Genomic DNA, 15,514 nt, shown 5'->3' with positions numbered 1-15,514 from the left:
AAAACTACAACTCCCAGCATGCCCGGACAGCCAACGCCTGTCCGGGCATGTTGGGAGTTGTAGTTTTGCAACATCTGGAGGTCCGCAGGTTGAAGATCACTGTTGGGTTCAGAATCTTTTTTTTCTAGATTTTGCACCTTTAAAATTGGGTGGGTCTTATATGCTGGTGCGTCCTATAGGGCGAAAAATACAGTAAGCTATAATCAATAGAGAACTGCTGAACCCAGGAGGCTCAAGTTTGCTTGTTGTTTCTTCTAGGGATAGTATATCGTCTAAGGCTATCACAGGGATTGTACAGGGACAGTAAAGTTTAGTGATGTCTGGTGCATACCAACTGTCCCAAACATACTTATAGGAGAAGGGAGAGTAGCAGGAAGATTGATGCTATAACTACAAGCACCAGTATATATTATTACTATTGTCAGGCATAATCGAATAAAAAAAAATAAAAAATACAAGGTAATAAAAATATTAAAGGGGTTATCCACCATAAGGTGATTTTAGTATGTACCTGGCAGACAGTAATGGACATGCTTAGGAAGGATCTGCGCTTGTCTTGGGGCTAAGTGGCTATGTTGTGGGATTATCATTAGTGATGAGCGGCATAGGCCATATTCGAATTTGCGATATTTAACAAATATTTGGATGAATATTCTTTCTTTATTTGTGAATTTCGCATATTCATTCTTTTTTTTTCATGCAAAATGTTTTATAAAATTCGCAAAACGTGCATGCGCGATTATATCTTTCAACTACTTTCCTTTTGGTTGCTAGGGATGTTGCTAACCTCTGACAACTGTATTTACATCCTTCTCATTGGCCCACAAGCTAAAAAAAAAGGGAGGGATCAGTGTCCTCTGGAAGTGCCTATATAATTTTCGCATGAAATTCGCATTCACATATTCGTCTTCTTTGGACCTCAAGCTGGAAGCAGGGAGGGATGATCACTTTTTATTTACACAGTACAGTAGTACACATCATTGTGATGTGTACTGTGAAAAAAAAGTAAAAAAAAACGAATATAAGGAATATAATTTGCTATATTCTAAATATCCGCGAAATCGCGAAGTGCCGATATTTGTGAAAAAATTTGCTATTCGAATATTCACGCTTAACACTAATTACCATAACACTGTGGCTATCTTTTTGTGAACTGGCTATTTCCTGTTGGAGTTCGTTCTCTCAAACTACAAGCCCCATAATTTCTTGTTTGTAAGTGTGAGGTCACTTTTTCTCCCTCCCACACATCATCCACCCCACTCATTGAAACACACCTGTGCTCCCTTCAATGCAAAAGACCAGTGTTTTTTGACCAGGGTGCCTCCAGCTGTTGCAAATTCATGCAAAATGGTCTCCCACCCAGCGGTCACTCCCTCAATTGAAGCAAAGACAGGCTCACTCTGAACACCTGGCTAGTGATGTAATGTCTCGTGCCGCACTGCAACCTGGTGAAAACCTGAGACAACACTTGTTTTGTAATGCTGTTAAAAAAAAAAGAAAAAACGTTGGGGCACAAATCACAGAAGAAATGCAAGACCACATGAAACACAGGTACAGGTTCTACATTATCAAATACACTAACTTTACAGCTCCTGTAGAATATTTTACTTCTTACAGAGTAAGTAGTTTATAGTTTGTCTGACAATATAGGGAATCAGATGGGCGTGAACCGAATGGAATGAAAGTGATCAGGTGATGAGTGGGATTATACAATTTATACATGTCCCTCAGTGTACAACATTTACACCCCTGACCGTATAATCCCACCCATCACGCCATTTTAAAATTAAGTTCACACCCACTTGACTGATTCCCTGAATTGTCAGGCAAACTATAAACCCTAATAACTCAGGAACGAAAGGGACAAAAAAAAAAAAAAAGGACTCCAAATCCAGCCAGATCAACCGGCAACAGACTGTTTAGCGGTGTCCCGCTTCCTCTGGCCGGGTGTTGAGTCACCACTTAGCACCCAGATATACCTGGTTGCTCAGATGTAGCATCACACAACGATCTTCCCACATCTTGGCTATCTAAAAATTAAGCAAAACATATAATAATAACATTGAATAAAGGAGGGTATCAGGATTATATCCATTTTATAAATAATATTCACTCTTCTACGGATGGTATCTGCAAGAGGATTATATTGGAAAGAAAAATTTCTCCATAACAGCAAAAAATAAAATAAAAGAAAAGACAGGAAAAGGATGGAGAAAGTGAAAAAAAAAAAATGATTTGTTTTTTCATTCCAGTATAATAAGTAGCAAAGGAAAAGCCAATTATAACATTTAGACGCAGTAAAAGCTTAAAAAACATATTGGTGTCTTATCTTTTAGCCTGGAATTCCACTAAGGTTTTTCAGCCAAAAATGCAAAAAAAAAAAAAAAAAAACGCCCATTCTGCCACACAGCGTTTCTTCCTTGAAAAAATGCCTCAACCAGACATTGTCTGGAAGTCAATAGGGAACTGCAAAATGCCATATCCACTTGGGGTTTTTCAGTTTGCCTGTTTTTTTAATTTTATTTTTTTAACCCTTTTGGCGTTTTTTTTTTTATTGTTTTGTTTTTGCTATTTTGGCGATTTTCATGTTGAGAGTTTGGCGTTTTTTGGGGGAAAAATCTTGAAATTTTTCTCCAATAGAAGTCTATGGGAATGAAAAAACACCACAAAAAAGCCATGTGGGTTTTAACATTGGCGTTTTTGCAGGAAGTTTTTGCAGGAGGGATGAATTAGCTTTTTGATTAAATTTCATAGTTTACCATTAAAAACAAAATAAAAAAGTTACAGTAGGGATTGGAAAAAATTTAGGGAATAAATGTTATCATTTTTATAACTTTTTATTTATTTATTTATTTATTTTTAAAGCAAAGAACAATTATCAGGTGTGGGGCAGAGAATTACTAGCGGACGATAATATAAAAATCGTGAAAATGTCTGATTTTTGAATGTGTAATTTAATTATTTATTTTGTGTAATAAATGTATTTTTCCCCGAAAATACACCCTACCCCGAAAATAAGCCCTAGCTGGATTATCGGGGTGGGCTGCAATATAAGGCCTACCCTGAAAATAAGACCTAGGACCAGGGGTACTCAACTGGTGGACCGCGGTCCAGATCCGAACCGCGGCCACCAGTAATGTAGCAGAGTGGAGGATAGGGGGCTGCAGGAGTGTGGAGGATGGGGGGGGCTGCAGGAGTGTGGAGGATGGGGGGGCTGCGGGAGTGTGGAGGATGGGGGGCTGTGGAAGGATTGGGGGGCTGTATAGCAGTGTGGAGGATGGGGGGCTGTGGGAGGATGGGGGGCTGTATAGCAGTAAATAAATAAGCCCTTCCCTGAAAATAAGCCCTAGTGTGTTTTTTGTGACTAAAATTAATATAAGACCCGGTCTTATTTTCGGAGAAACACGGTATGTGTAATATATGTGTTTTATTAACCTTTTAAACTTTTTGTAGGCACTTTAAATATTATTCTGGGTGTGCTACTCCCATCATAGAACAGAGTAGTTGCCCAGGTGTTGAGGGACTGATGGCACCGGGTCTCACTCCTGAGACCCACTGCCATCATAACTTAAAAGTTAGGAAGCATGTAGCATGCCAGTCTACTCCCCTGCCAGCCGGGGCTACTGAAATCTTTGTTTTCTATTAGCAAATTCATATTTCCTGCAGAAGGCCTCATTGGTCATTCAGTGGGGACCAATGAGGACAGCCAGTGGGAAATATATATTTACAAGAGAAGTGGCCATATACTTTAAATAGTAACCTTGGTTCCCTCCAGCCGCCTGCTCGCCCTCCCCTAAAGAGCGGCTGTGAGCCCCTATTCCCTGCTCGCCTCTGCATCGCACCCCGCTCAATACAAACAAGACTACTCTCCCAGCCTATCCTGACAGTGAAGAACACATGAAAATGAACACAATAGTGATGGGAAACTTCTTACCTTTATTGGATTGTAACAATTGCTGCCTAGAACGATAAATCGGGAAACTGTATTAAGACAAAAAGAAACATTGTGGATCGGTCTGAATGACTGCACTGAGCTCATCTGCTTCTTAGAAGAGTGAAGATTTTTTATAAAATAGATATAATCCCGATTCTGATACCCTAGTTTATGCAATGTTATTACTATATGTTGTTTTGTAAATGTTTTGCTTCATTTTCAGATAGCCAAGATGTGTAAAGATCGTTGTGTGATGCTACATCTGAGCTGCCAGGTATATCTGGGCGCTAAGTGGTGATTCAAGCCATGGCCCGAGGAAGCAGGTTACCACTAAACAGTTTGTTGCCAGTTGATCCGGCTGCGGACAGATTCTTTTTTTGTCCCCCCGATGGGTTAATGGATTAATAAAAGTGATAGATTTAAAAGTGATAGATTTACATGACACTGCAGCTCAGCCTATCACTGGCCGAGGCGGAACATCACTGTGGTCGGTGATAAGCTAAGCCACAGTGTTAGATGTTGGGCACCAAAAGCTGGATGAGGACTGGGGCTGGAGGACAAGATGCAGTAAAGGACACATGATGTAAATGTACATTGATGGTGCCTTGATACTGAGCACACCATAACGTATATTCACAGCAGGTATCAGCAGCCAAGACCTCACAGATAATGACAAACATCCACGATCATGCTGATGCCTACCATTAACCCTTTAGATGGCATGATCAATGCTGATCCCAGCATCTTAAGCAGTTGTGGGGCTTAGCGACACTCATCGGATCAGTTTGATTGCAGGGGTCCAAAAAGTAAAATTGGCAACTGGAGGTCCCATCACTTGGTCTGTGCTGCTCTGCTGTGATTCTCTTGGATCGTCTGCCTTCTGGCAGGCTCTACAAGTGGATCCCTGATCACAGAACAGTAATAGCAATTAAAAGATTGCTAAAAATAGTCCCCTGTGGGGACTATTGGGGGGATGGGAGAAGGGTAGCAGTACACCTAGCAAAGTCTGTGATGTTATGGTAGCTTTGTGGGTATGGCTGAACCCTTAATATTCTCCTGTGGTCTCTGCAACTTTACCAATGAGGGTCTGCACAGTAAAGGTAAATCTTGATCTCGGGCTGGGGTGGATTGAGCAAACTGGACACGAGGTAAGGGCTAGAGGTGGATTCCTGCTGGGGTCCTTGCTTTAGTTCAGGGATCTCAAACTCAAATTATCTGGGGGCCACTGGAGGTAGAGGCTGGGTAAGGCTGGGCCGCATGCACCCCTCACATATAATGCCCCCACCATGCGCCCCTCACTTATAATTCCCCCACCATGCATCCCTTATATATAATGCCCCCTCTGCTGTGCCCCTCCCATATAATGCCCCATCATGCGCCCCTCACATATAATTCCCCCACCATGCATCCCTTATATATAATGCCCCATGTGCTGTGCCCCCCACATATAGTGCCCCTCACATATAATGCTCCTGTCATGTGCCCCTCACATATAATGCCCTCTGTCCTGTCCCCTCAGGGGGCATTATATGTGAGGGGGCACAGCACAGGGGGCCCCACCTGTCATGTGCTCTTCACATATAATGCCCCCCGTGCTTTGCCCCTCACATTAAATATTCCCTTTTCTCTGCCCCCCCCCCCCACTCCCCTGAAGTTTTTAAATCCCCCCCCCTTCTCCTCCTGTACGACATAGTGCCCCCTGGTCCCTGAGCATACTTGTCTTACTTACAGTATGCGAGCCGTGGGAACAGGATCTCCAGGCACCGGCACGATGATGTGACATCATCGTGCCAGGCTGCCGTGGATCGTGTTCCCGTGGCTCACACGCTATGTACTCACAGCATGTGAGGAAGGTTAGTAAATGGAGGAGCAGGAGCTTACAGCTTCTGCTCCACCATGCTAGAGTACGAGTGCCCCCCCTTGCTACGCCACAAGTTTGAGACCCCTGCTTTAGTTGGTCCGGGGGCCCTGAGGCTAGGTTTATACTATGAAATATTTCTAACTGGAGATTCCAAAGGTGCCAGCTGAATCATTTGGGACTAGAACTACACAGGCATTTCCCTTTCCATAGATGGCAATGTATTCTGCATGGATTTCGCTGAACTAACAAGTAAGATTATTCTTTTGGTGACAGAATTTCAGCGGCAGATGCTCGGTAGCTGATACTCTGTATTGTGCACTGTGCAGTGGAATTCCATTGACAGCAATTGGACTTTGCTGCTAGAGATGAGCGAACTTTTCAAAAATTCGATTCGGCCGATTCGACAAATTTCCCGGAAAAGTTTGTTCAAATTTTTTCGCGATGAATCTATATTAAAAAAAGGCTATTTCTAGCCTACATACAGCCTCTATAGGGGTATAGAACACTTTGCTGTGTTCTAAAACGCATATGGAGTGTGCTGGGTTAGTGAAATTATACTGTTATTCAGAATAACATGCAGATTACCGGCATCGCTTTTAAAATCACTGCCGCACAGCAGCACAATGACAGAGCCTGGTGGTGGCATCAGTGTTAGGAGACCATATAGTGACTGAATGACAGCGTGGAGGTGTTGGCAGCATGAGGAGACCATTTAGTGGCTGAATGGCACAGCGTTGAGGTGTTGGCAGCATGAGGAGACTATATAGTGGCTGAATGACACAGCTTGGATGAGGCTGAAGCATGAGGACACCATATAGTGGCTCAATGACACAGAATGGAGGTGTTGGCAGCATGAGGACACATATAGTGGCTGAATGGCACAGTGTGGAGGTGTTGGCAGCATGAGGACAACATATAGTGGCTGAATAACACAGCTTGGATGAGGCTGAAGCATGAGGACACCATATAGTGGCTCAATGACACTGAATGGAGGTGTTGGCAGCATGAGGACACCATATAGTAGCTGAATGGCACAGTGCAGAGGTGTTGGCAGCATGAGGACACCATATGGTGGCTGAATGACACAGCTTAGATGAAGCTGAAGCATGAGGACACCATATAGTGGCAGAATGACACAGCATGGAGGTGTTGCCAGCATGAGGAGACCATATAGTGGATTAATGACACAGCATGGACATGTTGGCAGCATAAGGACACCATATAGTGGCTGAATGACACAGCATGGACATGTTGTCAGCATGAGGACACCATATAGTGGCTGAATGACACAGCTTGGATGAGGCTGAAGCATGAGGACACCATATAGTGGCTGAATGACACAGCATGGAGGTGTTGCCAGCATGAGGAGACCATATAGTGGCTTAATGACACAGCATGGACATGTTGGCAGCATGAGGACACCATATAGTGGCTGAATCATACAGCATGGACATGTTGTCAGCATGAGGACACCATATAGTGGCTGAATGACACAGCTTGGATGAGGCTGAAGCATGAGGACACCATATAGTGGCTGAATGACACAGCTTGGATGAAGATGAAGCATGAGGACACCATATAGTGGCTGAATGACACAGCATGGAGGTGTTGGCAGCATGAGGACACCATATAGTGGCTGAATGACACAGCATGGAGGTGTTGCCAGCATGAGGAGACCATATAGTGGCTTAATGACACAGCATGGACATGTTGGCAGCATGAGGACACCATATAGTGGCTGAATCATACAGCATGGACATGTTGGCAGCATGAGGACACCATATAGTGGCTGAATGACACAGCTTGGATGAGGCTGAAGCATGAGGACACCATATAGTAGCTGAATGACACAGCTTGGATGAAGCTGAAGCATGAGGGCACCATATAGTGGCTGAATAACACATCATGGAGGTGTTGTCAGCATGAGGACACCATATAGTGGCTCAATGACACAGAATGGAGGTGTTGGCAGCATGAGGACACCATATAGTGGCTGAATGGCACAGTGTGGAGGTGTTGGCAGCATGAGGACACCATATAGTGGCTGAATAACACAGCTTGGATGAGGCTGAAGCATGAGGACACCATATAGTGGCTCAATGACACAGAATGGAGGTGTTGGCAGCATGAGGACACCATATAGTAGCTGAATGGCACAGTGCGGAGGTGTTGGCAGCATGAGGACACCATATAGTGGCTGAATGACACAGCTTAGATGAAGCTGAAGCATGAGGACGCCATATAGTGGCAGAATGACACAGCATGGAGGTGTTGCCAGCATGAGGAGACCATATAGTGGCTTAATGACACAGGATGGACATGTTGGCAGCATGAGGACACCATATAGTGGCTGAATGACACAGCATGGACATGTTGTCAGCATGAGGACACCATATAGTGGCTGAATGACACAGCTTGGATGAAGCTGAAGCATGAGGACACCATATAGTGGCTGAATGACACAGCATGGAGGTGTTGTCAGCATGAGGACACCATATAGTGGCTGAATGACACAGCATGGAGGTGTTGGCAGCATGAGGAGACCATATAGTGGATGAATGGCACAGACCGGAGTTGCCAGCAGCATGAGTAGGCACTAAGCCTTCACAATCCCTAAGATTAAAAGATGAATTAAGAAATTTTAAACCGAAGATTTTGGATAGCGGGTGCTACCTATGAGAAAATTTGAAATTACCAGACCCAGGCCCCACAGCGGCATCAGTAACCCATATATTGCCTGAATGACACAGCCTTCCGTTGGCTGATGCACGAGTACACACCAGGGCTTCACAATCCTTCCAAAAAAAACACCACAATTTTTGAAATTTTTGAAAAAGATTTTGGATAGCGGGTGCTACCTATGAGAAAATTATAAATGAACAGACCCAAGCCCCACAGCGGCATCAGTAACCCATATATTGCCTGAATGACACAGCCTGGAGTTGGTTGATGCACGAGTTCACACCAGGGCTTCACAATCCCCCCAAAAAACACCACAATTTTAGAAATTTTTGAAAAAGATTTTGGATAGCGGGTGCTACCCATGAGAAAATTTGAAATTAACAGACCCAGGCCCAGCAGCGCCATCATTTTTTTATTTGAAATTTAAAACAACCTTTGCGTGTCCCGGACCCCAGCGTGTGGGTACGAAGGACTAAATCTAACAAGCCCCCACAGGGCTCATGTGGCCGTGAGATTTAGGCAAAACGTCTCCATTGCCCTGACCGGCCATTGTTTCCAAGACTTCTCGCCAAGGCAAACCATGTGAAGAACAGCGTGACACCGCCGTGACCTGCACACATGGAAGGGCCACTGAGACTTGTCCGGGCAGTGGAGGCTGTGACCTGCACACATGGAAGGGCCACTGAGACTTGTCCGGGCAGTGGAGGCTTAAGACACAGAGGAGGATGTGGAGGCGGAGTAGCACACTGTCGCAGGACCAACGGGCTGACAGAGTGTCGCAGGAAGCAGCATTGAGTAGACACCAGGGCTTCAGAATCCCAAAGAAAAGACAACCATTTTAAAAATAATTTTAAGAATATTTAGAACAGCGGGTGCTACCTATATGTTGCATAAATTACACACCCTGGAGTTGGCTGAGTACACACTAGGGCTTCACAATCCCTCCAAAAAAACACAACAATTGTAGAAATTTATGAAGAAGACTTATGGATAGCGGGTGCTACCTATGAGAAAATTTGAAATTCCCAGACCCAGGCCCAGCAGCGCCATCAGTAAACCATAAAATATTGCCTGAATGACACAGGCTGGAGTTGGCTGATGCATGAGTACGCACCAAAGCTTCACAATCCCTAATAAAAAAGACAAACATTTTTGAAGAAAAATTTTAACAAAAATTTAGGACAGCGAGTGCTCTCTATATATTACCAGAATGACGCAGCCTGGAGTTGGCTGCAGCATGAGGAGACCATTGAAATGTGTGATTTTTTTATTTGAAATTTAAATCAAAATTTGTGTCCCGGACCCAGCCGTGTGGGTACAAAGGACCTAATCTCACAAGCACCCACAGGGCTCATGTGGCCGTAAGATGTAGGCGCAACGTCTCCATAGCCCTGACCGGCCATTTTTGGTTTTTGTACCTTTGTTTAAGAACAAGCGCATATCCAAGAGTCCAGAAGACTCTATAATGCAGGACGGTGGTCCACCAAAAGACATTCTTCTATACAATAATTTTTTATGAAATAAAGAAGCAGAGTTCATCCCTCTGTGTATATTTTTTGAAAAATTTACTTAAAAAATCACACGCAACAATCGTTCAATGGTGTAATGGTTATTATTGTGGAAAATTCAAGTTTATTACTGTGATAATTATCAGAAAATTAGAAAAAACACTACCCAAGAGTGTTTAATAACCCCATACATTGCACCAAAAATTTAGAAATTTTAATTAAGCATGTATGTATGTATTTCAAAAATCCTAAAATTAAAGGCCCAATCCCAGAAGCATCAGGAAGTCAAGTACTTCCTGAAAGACACAGGAGCAGTCAGGAGTAGGCATCAGCAGTACCCAAGAGGCTTTAATAACCCCTTACATTGCACGATCACTCGCGAGATCGAGCAATAACAGGTGTGTTATGCCCTCAGATGTCCGGGGCTGCACGTGCGCTACATTGAACGGACCAGCGTGTGTCTATCTTTCACCGACAGGTGCAGGTAACCCGCTGAATTCCCGCTGGCTGGAAATCCTGGCTGATTCATCCCTGATTCATCTTGACAAACGTCAGTCTCTCCACATTTTTGTTGGACAGACGAGTTCGCCTTGGGGTGACTATGGCCCGGCCGCACTAAACACCCGCTCTGATGGCACACTACTGGCCGGGCTGGACAGCTTTTCCAGGGCAAACTCTGCTAGTTGTGGCCATAAATCAAGTTTGGCTGCCCAGATGTCCAGCGGATCTTCAATGGTTGTTGGCATGGCCATGTCAAGGTATGCCACCACCTGCTGGTTCAGGTCCTGCTCCATGTCTACCTGCTGCTGATGAGTTGCTTCACTATGCGGGTGAATAAAGCTACTCATCAGCGACTGTAGACTCAAGCTGCTGCTGATTGAGCTGGTACTGCTCCTCCCACCCCTCCCCTCCCCAGCAGCCATGGCAGTGGAAGGTGAGCGCAGAGGGCCACCCAAGTCAGACCTGAGAGTGGATGGACCATGTGGCCGATAGGCATCAGCCAACTGACTACGTAGAATGTCTCTGTAGTTGGTCAGTTTGTCCTCCCTCTCTGTGGGTGTAAAAAAGGCCCCCATTTTGGGACGGTAGCGAGGGTCTAATAAGGTGGAGATCCAGAAGTCATCCCGCTGACAAATTTCGACAATTCGGGGGTCACTACGCAAGCAACTGAGCATGCATTGTGCCATTTGCGCCAGTGACTCGGAGGGACTACCTGCCTCCATCTCCACTGTATACTGCCACGGTGTGTCTGGGTCCTCTGTCTCAACTTCCTCATAACCCTCCAGCTCTTCTGGCTGCTCCTGCTCCTCCTCTCCTGTCCAAAGACTAGAAACACCGGCCATCTCATCCAACCTAAACTGTGCTCCGCTCTGCCCCTCATCTGCCTCCAGTTCAGCCCCCACAGGGCTCATGTAGCCTTGAGATGTAGGCGCAACGTCTATATTACCGTGACCAGCCATGGTTTCAATAATTTGTTGTAGGAAATGTAGGAGTGGAATTACGTTGTTTATGGCATAATCCAGGCGACTCACAAATAATGTGGCTTCCTCAAAGGGCCTCAGCAAACGGCAGGTCAGCTGCCACTGGTTCACATTGAAGTTACACAGGGGAGTACTCCTATCTGCTTGGATCATCAAGAAATCGTGATGACTTTTCTTTGTTCGTATAGTCTGTCCAAAATATGGAGGGTGGAATTCCAACGTGTGGCAACGTCACAAATAAGACTATGTTGTGGGATACCGTTCTGACGCTGCAGCTCAAGGAAGGTGTACTTGGCGGTGTACGAGTGGCTGAAGTGCATGCACAGTTTTCTTGCCATTTTCAGGATGTTTTGCAAATGGGGTGAAGACTTGAGGAAGTGCTTGACAACCAGATTCAACACGTGTGCCATGCAGGGCGCATGTTTCACACTTCCTTGTCGCAGTGCGGACACAATGTTCTTCCCGTTGTCTGTCACCATGGTTCCCATTTCCAGATTTCGTGGAGTAAGCCATACTCGGATTTCTTTACGAATGAACTTTAGCAGTTCCTCCCCTGTGTGACTCCGTTCGCCAAGGCAAACCATGTGAAGAACAGCTTGACACCGCCGTGCCCTACACACATGGTACGATGAATGGCCAACGAGATTTGGACGTGCAGTGGAGGCTGAGGACACGGTGGAGCATGAGGAGGCGGCGTCGCACACTGTAACAGGACCAACTGCCTGGGAGCGAGAGCGTGGAGGAGGAAGTGGTGTGACCTGTCCAAGTTGCTGTTGTGGCTGTGCAGGAACCACATTTACCCAGTGAGCCGTAAAAGACAAGTATTGTCCCTGCCCGTAGTTACAGCTCCACATGCCGTGCACTTTTGAACACACCGACAGGCCTCAAGGACTGGCCCACCTTTTCTTGTATAAACTTATGCAGGGCTGGTACTGCCTTCTTCGCAAAGAAATGACAGCTTGGGACTCTCCACCTCGGCTCGGCACAAGCCATCAATTCTCTGAAAGGTGCAGAGTCCACCACTTGAAAAGGGAGGGACTGCAACACCAGCAACTTAGACAGGAGCACATTCAACTTCTGCGCCGTTGGATGAGTGGGCGCATACTGTTGTCTCTTGGACATGGCTTCGCCGATGGATTGTTGGCGGAATGGCTGACTAAAAGCGGGAGAAGCAGGAGCGACAGAAGGAGGGTTTGACACACAGCTCCCTTCGGCTGAGGTGGTGGAGCCTTGGCTGGATGAAGGAGGGAGCAGATGGCCACTGGGTAATGCAGTAGGCTGGACCACTACATCGGACCCAAGGTTCTTCCAGGCCGCTTTATGGTGGCAAAGCATGTGTTGACACAGGGCCGTGGTGCCGACATTGGGACCCTGGCCACGCTTCACCTTCTGCCAACAGATCATGCATGTGGCTATGTGAACCTCCTCCGGATGCCTTATGAAAAACTTCCACACTGCCGAGTAGCTGATTTTCCCACCTGCAGTCCGCACTAATTGACTGCTACTGGCGCCGTCTGCAGCAACCCCTGTTCCACTACCTCCCGGAAAGGTAGGCTGCCGCGGAGCAGGTGGTCTCCCCCAGGCACGTTTGGCTCCTGAATTTCCACTACTGCCACCACGCTGACTGCCAACCGTGCTACCACCTTGCTGCCTCAAGGGCAACCTGCAACTCTCTTCTCCTGATGAAGATGAAGCCCCTTCTGCACCCGGCTCCCATTTGCTATCGGCTTCATCATCATCAACAGTTGTGTGCATGTCACTGATGTCCTCCTCAGGTTCCCCAGCAGTGTCTGCTTCAGGACCCTGAACACTTGCAACACCGCCTCCCACGTCACTCTCCGCATCACTACTTGGCCGCCTAGCGAAGCAAGCGGCGCATGTCTCCTCCCCTTCTTGGCTGTCCAGTAGCTGCTGACTGTCCTCTATTGGATCGTCCTCAGTAAATAGTGGAGCTGAACCCACAACATAAGATACTTCTTTAGGAGAGGGAACAGCATAGGACAAAGGCAATGGGAGGACACGGACTGCTCCCGGGCCATGCCAACTGAGGGTTGTGTCTGGGGAACACACCGACTGTTGACTGGGGGTGTCAGATGTCACTTGTGATAATGTGGATGAGCGTGTTAACCAATCGACGACGGCAGATGGGTTGCTGGTGGAGACACGACCGCTGGCTGATAACGGGAGCTCAGGCCTCTCGCTGCGACTCCTGCTGCCATTCGCCCCCCAAGTCTGCTGCTAACTCTGCCTGAAGTATTTAGGCCTCTGCCACTTCTCTGTGCACATCCTGGCACTTCTCTGCCTGAGATACTTAGTGCGTTTATGAGGGTATTAAAATACGATACACTACTCTTTAAACAGTATTTGTCTAGAACAGTGGCAGGTGATTACTTACGGCTGTCCTTGAACAGTATGTAGGCCCTTGACAGCTTAACAGGTACTAGATAGTACAATATTTGGATGTACCTATGCGGTATGCACTGATGAGGGCAGTAATATGCCTAACTATTAGCAGAAAAAACTCTGTATTTTTGTAAAACACCAGCCGGTGGATATTATTGTTTGGACTTTGATGGTTTGGAGCACCTTGACAGATTAACAGGTACTAAATGGTACAATACTTGGATGTACCTATGCGGTATGCACTGATGAGGGCAGTAATATGCCTAACTATTAGCAGAAAAAACTCTGTATTTTTGTAAAACACCAGCCGGTGGATACTATTGTTTGGACTTTGACGATATGGAGCACCTTGACAGCTTAACAGGTGCTAAATGGTACAATACTTGAATGTACCTATGCGGTATGCACTGATGAGGGAAGTAATATGCCTAACTATTAGCAGAAAAAACCCTGTATTTTTGTAAGACACTAGCCGGTGGATACTATTGTTTGGACTTTGACGGTATGGAGCACCTTGACAGCTTAACAGGTACTAAATGGTACAATACAGTGACCCCCGACCTACGATGGCCCCGACATATGATGAAATCGACATACGATGGCCTCTCAGAGGCCATCGCATGTCGATGTCAGCATCGACATACAATGCTTTTTTATGTCGGGGCCATCGCATTAAGTGCTATCCGGCAGCGCCAAATGCATACGCTGCTGCCGGATAGCAGCTTAATGTTCCCCGTGTGGTGCGGTAAGTATTACTTACCCCTCCACGATGCTCCGGGGTGCCCTTCGGGTCCAGCGCTGGTCTTCCGGCGTCTTCTCGGCCCTCTCCGATGACGTCAATACGCTGCTGCGCACGCCATCCAATAGGAATGGCGTACGCAGCGGCGTAATGACGGCGCTACGCCGGCCCAGTAAGGCCTTGCGGAAGACAGAAGAGGACCGGAGAAGACAGAAGAGGACCGGAGAAGACAGCGGAGAGCCCAGCGGAGGCCCGGGATCTCCATCGGGAGCGGCGGGGACACCATCTCGAGTGGCGGGGACAGGTGAGTACAGCTTCCTATACTTTACATTGCACGAATCCCTCAACATACGATAGATTCGACAAACGATGGCTCGTTTGGAACGAATTACCATCGTATCTTGAGGGACCACTGTACTTGGATGCACCTATGCGGTATGCACTGATGAGGGCCTATTAGCAGAAAAAACTCTGTATTTTTGTAATACACCAGTCGTTGGATACTATTGTTTGGACTTTGACGGTATGGAGCACCTTGACAGCTTAACAGGTACTAAATGGTACAATACTTGGATGTACCTATAAGGCATGTACTGATGAGGGCAGTTATATATGCGTAACTCTACGCAGAAAAAAATGTTTAAAAAAAAATAAAACAGCCGGTGAATAGTATTGTTTGGACTTGCACAGTATGTAGCCCCTTGACAGATTAACAGGTACAAAATGGTGCAAATGCACTACAGTCCACTGAACAATCACGTATTTCTGAACAGCAGCAGGACCCAACAGTGCAGCACCACAAAAAAAAAATCCAGGGATTAAACCCTAAATTGCACTCTGTCACACAATTCTGAGCAGCAGAAGTTTTGTGGAGCAAACAAAATAAACTCAATTGGGCTGAACAAT

The 15,514-nt window shown here is 46.1% G+C and overlaps 2 long non-coding RNA genes across 2 annotated transcripts in view; one reads left to right on the top strand and one right to left on the bottom strand.

The window, feature by feature from the left end:
• The window catches only part of LOC130272724 (uncharacterized), a 33,609-nt gene extending 29,326 nt beyond the window's left edge, over positions 1 to 4,283 (top strand). The window contains exon 3 of the long non-coding RNA XR_008843705.1: positions 4,158 to 4,283. This is a non-coding gene — a long non-coding RNA (uncharacterized LOC130272724). The remainder of the gene's footprint in view (positions 1 to 4,157) is intronic.
• Positions 1,290 to 15,514, bottom strand: part of LOC130272723 (uncharacterized) — a 69,839-nt gene continuing 55,614 nt past the window's right edge. Inside the window, exons 2-4 of the long non-coding RNA XR_008843704.1 lie at positions 3,935 to 3,981; positions 1,980 to 2,030; positions 1,290 to 1,481 (exon numbers count right to left, since the gene is read on the bottom strand). This is a non-coding gene — a long non-coding RNA (uncharacterized LOC130272723). The remainder of the gene's footprint in view (positions 1,482 to 1,979; positions 2,031 to 3,934; positions 3,982 to 15,514) is intronic.

This window comes from Hyla sarda, chromosome 5, assembly GCF_029499605.1.
Source record: "Hyla sarda isolate aHylSar1 chromosome 5, aHylSar1.hap1, whole genome shotgun sequence".
NCBI lineage: Eukaryota > Metazoa > Chordata > Amphibia > Anura > Hylidae > Hyla > Hyla sarda.
Note: the sequence above shows the minus strand (reverse complement) of the source record. Positions and strands in the feature narration are given on the sequence as shown.